Here is a 15,497-nt window from a genome sequence, read left to right as displayed (position 1 = left end):
TCAGATGCTTCAAATAAGAAATCATAGCATGCATGTTTTTATTATACATCTTGCTTCTGAGGGCTTTTTCAAAGTGATGATGTCAGCACTTTTAGCTAGTCAAGGATATGCGTTTATTTCTCAGATTGCTGTATCTAGTCAGCCAGAAATGATTTTTTAAAACCAAAGGTAAGGTTAATTTCAAAGATACATTTACATTTATATATGTATTTACACAAAAGAATCTAGTTACTGATTGTAAGTGTGTGTTTGCCTCTCTGCCTACCAATTAGTATACAGTTAACTAAACTCTACATGTTTTTGTTGACTCAGCTATAACTCAATTTTTATATTAAACTGTTCTCTAATATTCTGATGGTATCAAGGATTATTCAAATTCCTTACAGTTTTGCTCCTGATACCCTACTGTCTTCTGTCACCTGTCAGCACAACAAATCCATAAACAGACTGAGACAGGCACTGAAAGAATCACAGATATGACACCAGAATTCAGTTAAACAGAGACAAGGATGCTCATGCTTTTGTGAAGCTCAGGAGCAAAAAGGTCCATTGTAGGATTATGTCATTTTGGTTTAGTTCATGAGTAGAGCTTGTTGGGAGAATATCAGGCGGTAATCTCGTACATCATATATGTCATGAGTTTACAGAAGAAGAGTATTCAGTAATGTCATAGATCATGTCTTGAATGTTGAGAATACACCAATGCTACATTTACATGTTGGTTTATAGTTCTGTTTTTGGACCCTGTATCATTTACTCATCTTCAGAGAGGTGGGTCTACTGTCCCCAAAGAACAAGTTGCTTTGTAACTACAAACTGACATATTCCCCCAAGGAGATAAAGACATTTGATGCTAGTTTGTCTAGTGTCCAATAGGACTAGAGCTTGCCTACAAGTCTCTATGGAAATGTGACTGTCTATGGACCCAAACTACCTTCCTAGGAGTTTCTCAGGAGGAAGTTACAAACCTGAAACTTAGGCTTGGGTCAAATAAAGAGCAGCTATGTCTCTAGCTGATCACAAACACTACTGGAGCATTGTATTATTATTTTTACATTTTGCATCTGTTTTTCTGTGTCTTCTATTGATTTCAGGCTGGCAAGTATTAATTATCACTTTCAACTTGCAACTCTTTAGCGTAATAGTCCTAACTAAATTGCTAAAAAGCTTTAAATAGTCATATAGCTCAACTTGTAGTATTTGTAGGCTAAGTAAAATATATTAGGATTAGGCGATTCACTGAAAGCAAAAATGTGTGCTTCATAATAATTGTTTTATAATATTTTCACAAATTTCATCTGTGTCACAAGAAATGCCTATTAAGAACTATGGTTATAATATTTATGCATGAAACAAGATGACTTACTTCTGTATACACTGAAGTGGGAATAGGACATAAATGCAGGATTTCAAATATGTGATATAAATGTCTCAAGCAGGATCTTATATCCTATGATGTAGGCCTAGCCCTCTTTTTTCATTAGGAGATATATATCCCCAAAGTTTCATTAGTGAGCACTAAATCATCACAAATAATAGTTTTCTGATGTATCTATTTCTTGGCAGGGAGAATTTTGCAAAGACAACCATAATACTTTGATGGCTAAGAGCACAGAATCTAGGAAGATATAATTTTTGGGTATATCTTAGGGACTGTAGAATAAATATGATTACTTCAGTTCCTTGGAATTAGACAAGAAAGCTCTACTGAATGCGTTTTGTTTTATTTATAAAATTTATCAATTTACCTTAGTAATGAATCATTGTTTTTAATTAGAATAATAAATAAATTTCAATGAGGATCTATCTCCCTTATAGCCAGGAGCCAAGAGCTTCTCTTAGGTCTCCCACCCGGGTGCAGGATCCCACGGCCTTGCACCATCTTCTTCTGCTTCCCCAGGCCTTAAACAGGAAGCTGCATCAGAAGTGGAGTACTCAGCATTGGCACCAGTGTCCATGTGGGATGCCAGCGCTGCAGCTGGAGGATTACCCTGGTTTACCACCATGCTGCCCCCCATATGTTTCTCTTACATACACATTCTTTAGAATAAGGTTAAAAAATAGCTGCAGAGATAAAGGTCAGATTACTGTATTGGAAAAAGGAAGTAGTTTGTAATAGATTCCACAGAAAAACTAAGAAAATTTCCAGTTTTTCTTTTTTCCAGTCCTCCCTTTCGTCATGAAGCACAAATGCAAACTCTGTGTTCAAAAGTTAATCCCTAAGAGACTGTAGATAAAGGCTTTTGAAGTCTAAATTAAAGAAGTTAGAAACAGCACATTAAATTTTGAACTGCAACTGATTAGGTCTCATGGTGGTGCTTACACTTCTACTTTTTAAGTACGAGGTGAAAATTCAATTATAGTAGAATTCTACTGAAATAGTTATTGATTTAGTGTAGAAGAGCTTCGGTTCCATGAAATATTTATATAATACCTGAAGTATGCCTGTATAATCAACTTATACTTCCTGGGATTAAGGTTACAAAACATAGTCAAGAAATATAGCCAAATCTTACATTTCTAGGAGAAGAATTGTACTGTCCCTTGAGGAGCAAGCTGTGAGACAGCAAATGATAAATGCCAGCACTTCTGCTTTCTTAATTTAATGTAATAAACAGTTGTTCTTGAGGGAAAGGTAAAGTTCATTTTGAATTCAGAGGGCCTTGGTTGAAACCCCAGTTCACCAACAACTTGCCAGGTTATTTCTGGCCATAAATTTTAACTTTTGAGTGCCAGTAGCAATATCTTCAAACTGTGAATTTTTTTAACTCAAAACTTAGTTGTAGGTTATAAACAACCTCTATGTGACTTAGTAGTGAACCATGTGAAGACACGATTGTTATGCAATTTGCCTTGCACAAAAATAGAAAACCCAAGAATAATATTTATTATTATTTAATTGAGAGGTTATGTTGGCAACGCCTGCATTGCCATGTACCCCGAGTCGAGCGGAGGGACTAGGGTTATGAGACAGACAAGACAGACAAGACACACAACACACTGAGGCTCATTCTTGTGAAGTGAGGCCTTTATTCAAAGTCGAACTCTCTTATATAGTCTGCTTGGCCCCTCCCAGGACCTTCCCAATGGTTAAGCAACACCTAAGCTCCCCCAAGGACGTGCAAAAAGGGGAAACAGGAAGGAGGGAAATTGCAGTCAGGACGTGCAAAAATGGGAAGCAGGAAGGAGGGAAATTGCAGTCAAGCCACGGGCTAAATGTATCAGGCCATGATTGCCCTTCCTGTTACACCTTTGAGAAACAGCTGAGCTGTGGAGTTAACCCTTGGGAGACCGGGGCCTACAAGGTTAATTTTTTCTTATTAATGCTGTGTATTTAAGAGGAAAAGAGAGAGTGATACTGACAGGCAATTATTTCCTGCCCATTGGCATATTCCCCCAGGTGCCCACAATACCCACAGGTAGAGCAAGCTGATGCCAGGAACTGGAGCTCAGTCTGGGTCTTCCATGTGGGTTGGATATTTCATACTTAGCTACCATTGGCTGACCCCACAGTGTGCCTTCAACAGGAAGCTGGCTCAGAAGCAGTATAACCCAGAACTCCAGGAAAGTACTCTGAACCAGTAGGCTACAGTCCCACATAGCAGCTTAACTAAATGCCCACCTCAACTAAATAATATCAGCAAATATTATATAGTAGATTGGGGAGACATAATTGTGATAAAGATAAGTAAATATAAATAAATTACATAAATTCATTGAAGGTATGTAACACTGTTCTACAGAGGGTAATTAAAACCTTGATGGTCTTTTAAAATTTGATAAGGTAATTAGATGAAGTGAGGGACAAGGTCCTGTAGCTTGGTGGAATATCAGACACATTTGCCAAGAGGGAGTGAGCTGTAGACAGGAAAAGTTAGAGATAACAGCCTGTCTCTCATATGAAGATGTTGATTTCTTTGTCTTTTTTTCTTTAAGATTTATTTGTTTTTATTGGAAAGGCATATTTACAGAGAGGAGAACAGAGACAAAGCTCCTCTGTCTGCTGGTTCACTCCCTAAATGGCCATTATATTGAAGTTGAGCCAATCAGTGCCAGAGTACAGGGACTTTCTCTGGGTTTCCCACATGGGTGCAGGGTCCCGAGGCTTTGGGACTTCCTCCACTGCTTTCCCGGGCCACAGGCAGGGAGCTGGGTGGAAAGTGGAGCAGCTGGGGCGTGAATTGGTGCCCATATGGGACCCAGCGCTTGCAGGTAGAGGATTAGCCAGTGAGTTATCTGCTGGCATCAAGGATGTGTATTTCAAGGTAGAAAATGAGTGACACAGAACTTTATGAGTAATACAGAACTTTTACTGAGTAAGATGGAAAGTTCTTAGAACAATTTTTCCCATGGTAGTCACTAGCTATTCTAAGGGTGTTCTTAAGTCATGGAGTTTCCTTATCTTATGTTTCTAAATTTAAACTGCTTTAAGCACTGACAATCACATGCCAATTTTCTCACAATTTAGGTGTGGTTAGCAGCAGAGTATGCACGGTTGATGTAGTTTTTATCAGATAATGAAGTGTAGCCATTTCAGTACTCCAATTTTGGGAAATAACATGAATACAAAACCTACAAAGTAAATTGAAAAAACCATTAAAATAACACTTTCTACATATAACAATGACATGTCACATTTAATATTCATGGCATAATAACTTTATTTCTATAATATAGATGTGATTCAGTTTTATTAAAGAGAACTATTCATGATTTTAAAGCAAGCTGAACATAATTGTTATTTTTCAACTTTAGTAGGAAACTACAAGGGAGTTATTAAAATGAGTTATTTTTAATTCACTGTATTAATAAATCATAAGTTTTCACAAGAATGACAGTATCTAGGTTGCAACATAATTTCACATACCAATTTTATATGCACATATATGCACATTGCAGTAGTATCATTAATGCTTAAATAATTCAAATGTAGAGAAGTATATAATTTTATAATCCAGTTAATCTAGGCCCTTTAATTTTTCTTAATCCTTTATGATTGAACTAACAACATGGAGCAAAAAAAATTACAAGGAAGAATTCTTGAAGATGTCCACTTTTGTTTGATCTATTTTTGAGAATTAAAATATTTCACATTTAATGACTCTTGTTATTTTTGAAAAGCTGATATCTTAGCATCTCTCAAGATGAATCAAATTCATAATAACTAGTATTTTGTCTAATTGTTCTTTTTTCTAAAATACAATATTAGCCCAATTGATTTTTAAAAATTTTATGTCACTTGAGGAATTTTCCAGATATTTGCATGTTTTCCAATGAGTAGAAGTAACCCTTGGCAAATGGCATAATAGATAGATTTTATTGTTTTAGAGATTGAATATTTAGTCAATGGTGAGTTTTATACATTGGCCTATTTGTATCTTTACAGTTTTTGACTTATTTTAATGAGCATAAAACACATCATTCATAATTAGCAAATACCTCAATGCATGCAGTCAAAGCTGCATCAACTTCTATTAAGAAAAATAACAAGGTATAGCAGAATAACATGTCATCTTCTAATTGCCTTCCATCTGATGCCATATGAAAAAAAATACAAACTCAAGGTCTTGACTCCTTCACAGGAACAGAGGAAATAGATTTAAAAATAAAAGAAGATGCTTAGCTGTTCCATTTGGATGATGTATGAATATTTTGTGAGAATAAATTTTCTTTCTACTTTTCTGTTTACCTTTTTCATATTCAAATTTTGGGCATCATGAAACCAAAAATTAAAACAAACAGAAAAACAAAACAAGAATTAATTAAAGAGAAAGGCGAATTTTTAAAAATTATTATTCGTTATTTAAGATTTTGGAACATCTACTCTCCATATGGCCTTACAAGCTCACACCAGGTCATGCTGAAGCCAGGAACCACAGAAATTGCTTCAGATTCTGTGTAGCAACTCAAATCTTGAGCCATTATCTGATATATTAGCAGAGAGCTGGCTAAGAAACAGAGCCGTCAGGTCTGAAAGCAGCACTACAAGATGGGAGGTGGGTTTCCTAAGCAATGAACTACAGCACCCTCCCCTACGTGAAATCTTACTATACTGAAAATATATGTGTGTGTGTATATTTATATATTGCTTTATGACATCACAATACTACCTTTATAGCATCACAATTATGGTTTACAAAGTCAAAATTGTTTTATAACATAAAATTGGATATAACAATGCAATGATTTATGACACTCTGTTTTTTCTAAAGATTTATTAACTTTTATTGGAAAGTCAGATATACAGAGAGGAGAGACAGAAAGATCTTCCGGGCCCAGCTGCATGGCCTAGTGGCTAAAGTCCTCGCCTTGAATGTGCTGGGATCCCATATGGGTGCCGATTCTAATCCCGGCAGCTCCACTTCCCATCCAGCTCCATGCTTGTGGCCCGGGAAAGCAATTGAGGATGGCCCAAGGCTTTGGGACCCTGCACCCGTGTGGGAAACCTGGAAAGAAGTTCCTGGTACCCAGCTTCGTATCGGCATAGCATGGGCTGTTACACTCACTTGGGGAGTGAATCATTGGATGGAAGACCTTCCTCTCTGCCTTTCCTCCTCTCTGTATATCTGACTTTGTAATAAAAATAAATAAATCTTAAAAAAAAAAAAAGGATCTTGCATCCATTGATTCACTCTCCAAGTAATTACAACAGAGCTGGGCCGATCTGAAACCAGGAGCCAAGAACCTCTTCTGGGTCTCCCACATGGGTGCAGGGACACAAGGCTTTGGGTCATCCTCGACTGCTTTCCCAGGCCACAAGCAGGGAGCTGGATGGGAAGTAGGGCCACCGGTATTAAAACCAGCAACCATATGGAATCCGAGTACATGCAAGGCAAGGGCTTTAGCTGGTAGGGTACTGCATTGGGTCCTGTCACTGCAGTATTTTTACAACATCAGAATTGATTTTGACATTACAATAGCTTTATCGGTTCTTATGTAATAGGTAGTACATCACAATGATTTATTTATTCTTCCATAATGGGTTTTATATCCTAACAATTGATTATGAAATCACAATGGAGGTATCTGATATCACAATTGATTGTGACAGCATAGTAATTCATGTATGCCATTGCAATGACAGGCTTATGATAACATAATATTGACTTATGACATCAAAGGCTGTTTATGGTTTCACAGTTGACGTGGCATAAAAATTATGGCCAAGAGTGTCACAATTTATCATCATGTCATGACAGTAGATGTGTAAAATCACAATAGTCTTGTGACTACATATTTGATTATGAAATAACAGTGTTTGATTTATGACTTCACAGTGTGGTTCATGGAGTAATAATTGATTATGTTGTCTTTGTAGGTTTATAATGTCACAAAAGTATTACAGTTTCAATATTGATTATGATGTCACAAATTTAACTTATCACATCACATTTATTCATGAATTCACAACTGCTTATGACCACAAAATTGTAAAAGTTTATGACATCCCAAAGTTTTTTTTTTCATGATATAGAGTTTATGAAATCACCAGTGATTATAGCATCACAATGGTGGTTTATGTCATAAAAATTGATTCCAACATAGTTGTAGGCCTAAGATGTCACAAACATTCTTAGGAAATGAAAAATCACTATGAAATTACAATTATTGGTTTCTGACATCACGGTTAATACATTTGAGAGTTAATGACATCACACTGAGAATTTTCTGTAACCGAAGACTAGTGAAAAAAAAATGAATTTTAATCAAATAGAGACTTCCTAGCTTTATTTTCCTTGTAAGATTTATATGAACATAGTAAATGTTATCACAAATACTATATTTAAGAAAATATCAGTAATTAGTGATAGATTGAAGAAAAATAGTACAAAAAATTATTACAATTAAGATACCAAGATATTGATTCTGAATCTTTTGATTTGACTGTTAATCTGTTCCTTAGATTTTTATAAACTGAAAAACATCTTAACATATGATGAAGAAAAAACTGTACCCATATATACTTCCGTTGTGTTTAAGAGGACGTGGTTGCCAACTCAGTTTCTAAAAATTAAAATCTAGTCACTAAAATTAAGAAAAGATCTTTCATAGCACCTATTATGTTTCTTATTTCATCAAAACAGAACTGGACTTTAGATGAGAAGTAGAAAGATAATAATCTTAAATAGCATGATGATATTTAACTGTCCCCAAGTGCGACTTTTTTTTTTACTTTGGTTTCAGTACTATTATTTATATCAAACACAAAGTAACTTCCAATGGCTGGTTTATTCCTCAAATGTCAAATGTCTTACAAAGTAGTATAAAAATTAAGACATCTTAATGTATTTTTCCACTTAAAATTTGCATTATTGTTTATAGAGCTTTTTAGACTACATAATGGAAATTGTGTCTTTCTCTCTCTCTCTCTGTCTCTCTGTCTCTCTTTCTCTCTCTCTCACACACACCCTGCACAGTTCCTTTCACTCTTGGTCTCCCTCTCCGTCTCTTCACTCTGTATTCATTTTCCTTCAGCAGAGAGAGAGTAAGTTCGCATCATATAGTCAAATGATGTATAATCCAGAAGTTCCATCAAATATAGCCAATTATTATTTCTTCTTTTTCTAACTATCACAAGAAATATTTTGGTCCATCTAAGAATATTTTTTTTATTCTTCACTTAATTTTTCCATTTTGTTTGCAATTTACTTTGAGTCTGCACTGCTGGAATTTTTTAAAGTGGTTTACATTTATTTCAGTAGCAGAGAGAGAGAAACAAAAGATTTTACATCCATAGTCCCTCTGACCAACAGCAAGGGCTAGGCTAGAAAGAACCAAGAACTTGATATATACATATCTAGGCTCAAGACCCTCCTTTGCTACCAGTTCCAGCTTCCGGCTAGTAGGTGGGCAGCAAATGAAGCTTACATGTATATGAGGAGACTGCCCATCAAGAACGTTCTGAGGTTGCCTTGCGTGTTTAGGTTTTACATAAATAGTGCATATGTTTATATAAGGAACTTGAGTATTTACCTGAAGATTTTGGTGTCCTGCAAGGGTCCTGGAGTCAACCACTTACTGATGCAAAGGTGAAAAACTTAATTGAAAATCAAGCAGTGGGTATCTTTTCGGATTGGAGATTTTCGTTTATGAATAGTTTAAGGTTTTTTAGAGTTTAATAGCTTGAGTTAACACTATTATCATTTCATTGTATGGATGTACTAGCATTTACCTGGTAATAATAGATCTCTATCAAACTTTTCCAACAATCGCTGAAACTTTAACCATACTGTAAGCTGTCACTTCAATAGAATTAAACTTGGCTAAGCAACACAGCAGTGATTCGAAAGTTGCCACCATAAAGTAAATGGAAAAACAATTACTACCTTGCTGCATTTAAAACTGAACATATGCGTACTATTTATTCAAATGTACTAAAAATTGAGGCTCGTTTCAACTAAAAGAAATGTGTTGGATGACTGTTGGGAGCTGGCAACACAAACAAGAGAATGGGAAAACAAAGTAAGAATTGAATCAACCAAGGGCAGTTCTGCTGTAAGAATCATATTCATGTACAGTGTGACTCTGGTAAGGGTAAGGCACCTCTGCTGCATAAAAATTCTTTTGTTTCCAACCTGAGAACCGAATTCTAAAGCGTGAATGCACGTGCGAGGTCATTTGTAGTCTTTGACATCCACCTTGAGAAGGGAATTTCTACCGGAGAATGCTTCCTGCAGACCAAGTTCATTCCTTCGAGGGAATTTGAAATTTATTTAGGGAAAAAATATAAATTGTGGTCAGATTTTAAAAATCTTACTTTTTGTAACTATGCTTTAAAAACTAAGATAGGAACACCTTTTGTCAATGCCTTATGTTTCAGCTCTTACAAGTGCTAAAACACGGGATAGCACAGCTATAAGCACATATTGTTATTCATGATAGGACCAAAGTTGATGTGCTGTAGCTTCCATTTGTCAATACAGGTGGGCTTCCATCACCAGAAAAGAGGGGAATGGATTTTAAAAGATTAGTATTTGTTATTTTTATGGAGGAAAATAAGATGTCAGATATTACTTGCATTTTATAATTTGCTAGAATGGTTTTTAATTAATTAAGAAGAGATACCAGAATACACTCATACATATATACACACACACACACACACACGTACATGCTCATATATATATATACACACATACACATACATGTATACACATGTACAAACATACTGATAGAAGAGTGACTAAAACAATTGGAGAATAGAGGTTTCTTGGTTTGCATGGGATTTGATCTGCTTGGCCTCCTATAATCATGGACTGCTTTGTCTAGATAGAATTCAAAACAAATGGTTCACTTTTTTACAGTTTTGGAGACTGAAAGACCAAGGTGCAAACTGCCACCAAGGTTGATGTATGATCTAGGGGTGACTCATTGAGTTACAGAGGCATGTGTCATGTGCTTTTCTTGTGTATCTAGAGAACAAAAGAGGAAGTTCCCACGTGTGTGTCCTTAAAAGGGCATTCATCCTATTGGATCAGAGCCCCACTTATGACTTCTTTCATTCAACACTTGTTTCCTTTTTTCAGTCCCTTGAGGGCAGGTGGTAAGCATGTAAGCTTCAGGGGGTTCAGCGGAAACTAATATTAAAACTATAGTACAATAGGCATAGAAAAGGAAATAATGAATATTTTGTTGTACCTAGTTTGCTAAAAATCATTTTTTATAATTTATTTTGATATGTAAGATTTACATAGGGAATGAGAGACAGGAGAGCATCTATTCTCTGGTTCAGTCCCCAAATGGCCACAGTGTTTGGAGCTGAACTGATCTGAAGCCAGGAGCTTCTTTCACTTCTCACTCATGGGTGAGGGCCACCAGGATTTAAACCATCCTCTGCTGCTTTCATAATCCATAGGCAGCAAACTGGATTAGCAGCAGGGCGGCAAGGATTGGAACTGAAGCCCATATGGGAAGTCTGTGCTGCAGACAGAGGATTAGCATGCAAGGTTACTGTGCTGCCCACAAAATTCCTTATTGTATCATGTTCACTTGTTGCTAATGCACATTCATTTGAGAAAAATAAATCGAAGGCCTGGCACAATGGTTCAATTGCCTCATCATCCTCCTTCAAGAGCCAGGATTGTAGATGGATGCCAATTTATGTCCTGGCTACTCCACTTCCCATCCAGCTCCATGCTTGTGGCCTGGGAAAGCAGTAGAGGATGGCCCAAAGCCTGGGGACTCTGCACTCACATGGGAGATCCTGAGAAGGCTCCTGGCCCTTGACTTCAGAATGGCTCAGCTCCAGTCATTGTGGCCACTTGGAGAATAAACTAGAGAATGGGAGAGCTTTCTCTCTGCCTCTGCTTCTCTGCAAATCTACTTTGCAATGAATAAAAAAAAGATTTATTTATTCATTGCAAAGTCAGATATACAGAGAGGAGGAAAGACAGAGAGGAAGATCTTCAATCCGATGATTCACTCCCCAAGTGAGCACAATGGCCCATGCTATGCCGATCCGAAGCCAGGATCCAGAAACTTCTTCCAGATATCCCACAAGGGTGCAGGGTCCCAAGGCTTTGCGCCATCCTCAACTGCTTTCCCAGGCCACAAGCAGGGAGCTGGATGGGAAGTGGAGCTGCTGGGATTAGAACCGGCATCCATATGGGATCCCGGCGTGTTTAAGACGAGGACTTTAGCCACTAGGCCATGCAGCTGGGTCCTAAAGATAAATATCTTAAACAAAAAAAGAAAACTGAACCTTGAGATATGATTTCCTTAAGCGGTTTATTTGTGCTATAAGTCAAAGAAAACAAATCTAGGCTTAAGAGAGAAGATTTTTTATTCAAAATGAATATTCCCATGGGGAAGAATATCAAGGATGGGGAGCAGGAAGCCTGCTGTAAGAATTCTAATCAAGAGGGCTGCAAATACCTCAAAGAGCAGCAGACTTACAGGAAGGAAGTTCTTTCTAGTAGGTGTGATGTACTAGGTCTAGTAGGTTAACCAGTGATCAGACAGGAGATCAAAGAATACCCTGACCCTGGTCTGCTGGGAGGGCCTTTCTGGAGGTAGTGCAGTGAAGTCTCACACTAAAGGTAGACCAAATTTAGAGCAAGTAGAAGAACATTTTGAAGGTTGTTTAACAAGCATTTGGTAATCTTTAATCAGTGAGGATCAAAGATTAGGAACATTCTAATAACTGGATAGACAAAGAGTAAGAATTTGAGGGTTTGCCAGGCTTTTCAGCAGCAAGTTAGGATCCCTGCAGGTGTCTTATCCATGTCTTAGGTGACAGAGTGATTCCTTGCAGTAACAGGTTTCCATAATGCAAAAAGGTGAATTTATAAGTCATTACAGTTTTCCAGGGACTCAAGTGAAAGGTAAAATTCAACATTTTTACATATTAAAAAATAGGTTTTGTTTGAAGTCAAATATCAGCAAGATTTAATATATATTTGGTTGTTTCATATCCAAATGGCATTGCCCTGTAAGGGGTCATATGGTATACATTTTCATAGTAACCTGTTTAGTTGCATCCTCTATCATAATCTAAAAGCAACAGTGTAGGTTTCTTTCATGTTAATCTTCATGTTAGGTTTGTTAAGTTCAATTATTTTTTTTTTGACTTTTGCTTTGATGTGTGGAGACTTTATTCAGTGCTATGTCTCATCTAGTTTTTGTTGCCCGTGTTTTTGGTGTCACATATGGGAAAACCTTGTCAAAATCAGTGTTAAGGATTTCTGCTGCATCTTCTGTGTGATGTGAAGCTTGGAGCCAGAAGGTTGTTTCGAATTTCCATTGTGGGTACAAAGGCCCAAAGCTTTGTGTCATCCTGTGCTGTTTCCCCGGCCATAAGCTGAGAGCTGGATTGGGAGTAGAACAAGTAGGACACAAACCAGCGCCCTTATGGGAAACATTAACAGGTGGGGGATCAGCTTGCGGTGTCATCGCAGCCCTGGTCCTCATTCCCCAACTGCTGCACTTTTGATACCACTTCCTGCTAATGCACCAGGGAAGGCAGTAGACGAGGGCCCAAATACCGACATGAGAGACCCAACTGAAGTTCCAGGCTCTTCACTTGTGCTTTACCCAGCTCTGGTTATTGTGGCCATTTGAGGAGTGAACCAGTAGGTATAATAACCTTTTTCTCTCTCATTCTCTGTCTCTCCACCCTTAACCCTACCCAGATCTTCTTCTTTCAATAGCATTGCCTTTAAATAAGTAAACACACAAATCATTCAGAGGAGGAGCTTTATATAAGAAGCTGCTTTTTTCTTAAAAAATTGGGAAGTAGTAAAATCAAAGATACTTTAAAAATATTGGTCTGCTGCTTTTATTATGTTTTGTAAGAGAGTCAACAGAATATAACGTTTAGAAAGCAAATACAAAAATTACATCATCTGTACCAATATAGTGTTAATATTACAAAAAATCATTAAAGATATTTCTGTTGGTATATATGGATATGTATGATCCATCAATACATATTAGAAGAATATCATTGCAAATTTCTCTGTATCTGTATATTCATAAGCAAGCTTTATTGATCTATTTATGTACTGAAATCCATAAGAACAACAGCATATGTAACAGACATAGGTAGGGAAAATAACCTACTATAGGAATAAAAATTATGAGTGAAAAGATTTTTTACAAAATAATTCTCATTTAAATTTTATTACATTCTGTTGTCATATATATTTGTTAGAAAAGGGCACAATACAATGTTATACATCATCATTAAGTTCTCTTAAAATTTAAGAGAAACATGTTTAAAGAAAAGATATCATTAAATGCTTTAAATGGCATGAGCTTAAAACATTGATTTAAAACCTCTAGCATCCAAAAAACTGCTATAGTTGTAATTCATGCATTTCAATTACAAATGACTTGTCCCTATTCCACAACGTTATAGAACAATACACAGGGTCAACAGACATGTTTCTTTTTTGAAGGATAAGCATACACATAATCCATGTAAATATAAAAGGGTTCACTGGGACATGTCGAATCAATGTCAAAGTGAGTGCAAAAGTTATAAGTTGTCAAAGTCAAGAATCAGGAAAGATACGTACTTTCTACAATGTGTTTAAGTTGGTACTCACATTTGTTGGTGTTTGTTTCTGAATTTAATAGTGCTGGTGGGTGGAGAAAAATGGTTGCTTGATAATTCCTCAAGTTTAAAAAAGAGGTTTTAAGCAAAAAAGAGAATGAAAAGGAGTTTCAAATATAAGCATGTAGGCCAAATAAATAACAATTGTAATCATTCATGAAAGTTACCATGTGATACAAACTCTCACCTCTGTGAAAGTTTTAATTCATTTGGTGCTCACACCACCTAATTCATTTCATTTAGAATTTAAGAAACAGACACTTTCAGAACCAAATTTACCAGAGTGAGGATAAACAGTTGGTAAATAAAAGGAGAAGAAAATTGAGTCACACTCTGTGCTCTTCAGCACCATACTGTGATATAACTGTATTTACTATAGGATGCCAAAAGTACAATATGGCTTTTGACCTTGAGCTCTCTCATATCTTCGTTAAGTAAATTCTTGCAAGAACTCCAGGAAAAGAATCCCAGCACAGGGGTTGAATGTCCTGGAGCTAGTCCACCTCTCGTAGTGCAGCAGTAATGCAGCATTTCCCTTCACGTTTTCCTGGAGACAGCCTTCAACCAGCAAAGGGTACTTGCAGAGCAGGTCTATCGTTTTCATTCATGTCTGTCTTTCTACCAGGATCTCATCAGACATGATTCTGTAAGGTCGAAGGACCAGTGGCTGTGAGGTAGTGAGCAAAAGAAAGAATAATACCTCATCAAAACAGTTCGATTATGATGCGCTATTACCAATTTTGAAACAAATGAAACGTTTCCCTCCCACTGGCAGTGCCCTCTGGTTATCTTGATTGTTCTTGTCAGAGGTACAAATAAGACATGTTCTGCACTCCTACATTTTCTCAGAGCAAATGTAGGTCCAAGTGGCATCTAAACAAAGTTATTTTCTAAGTATCAAATTGATCTTAGAGCATGCTTACTCCCAATAAAACCCTTACCATAAAATGTATACATTTAAAAATATTTGCCTCATATGGTTACTATTCATGTATTTATATTCAAATGCCTATTAATAATTAACATTTTACTAATCTTGATCTATAAGGATTAGTAATACAGTTTCTCTTCAAAAATAAGACAGAAACTTGTATTTGCCAAAGTAGACTAATATGTTAATCATATGTGTTTTTAGTTAAAATCAGATCAGTAAATTCTTAAAAACTGCATTTAATAGAGAAATTTTTAATGGTTAACATTGTTATATTGAATAATACTCACTTTGTATGAGATGTCCCATAATTTTGTTGCATACATTCACTCAAATGGCTTTTGAGAGCAGCATGCAATATTTTTTAAACTGGTACACCTACCATTGCAATGCTGTAATGCTCTCACGCTCTGCATGCCCTTACGAAAATGGACGTTGTAGCCCTGCACCTTAGTGTATGTCATATTACAAAGACTCTAGTGAATGTGTAAATAATGACACCAACCATGT

General features: G+C 36.5%; 1 protein-coding gene across 4 annotated transcripts in view; it reads left to right on the top strand.

Moving 5' to 3' along the window:
* The window catches only part of PCDH15 (protocadherin related 15), a 496,526-nt gene that overhangs the window by 455,388 nt on the left and 25,641 nt on the right, over positions 1 to 15,497 (top strand). The window lies entirely within an intron of this gene.

The sequence above is a fragment of the Ochotona curzoniae genome, unplaced genomic scaffold (assembly GCF_017591425.1).
Source record: "Ochotona curzoniae isolate NIBS_2020 unplaced genomic scaffold, NIBS_Ocur_1.0 contig_2692, whole genome shotgun sequence".
In the NCBI taxonomy this organism is placed as follows: domain Eukaryota; kingdom Metazoa; phylum Chordata; class Mammalia; order Lagomorpha; family Ochotonidae; genus Ochotona; species Ochotona curzoniae.
The sequence above is the reverse complement of the archived record's forward strand: the minus strand, read 5'-3'. Positions and strand labels throughout refer to the sequence as shown.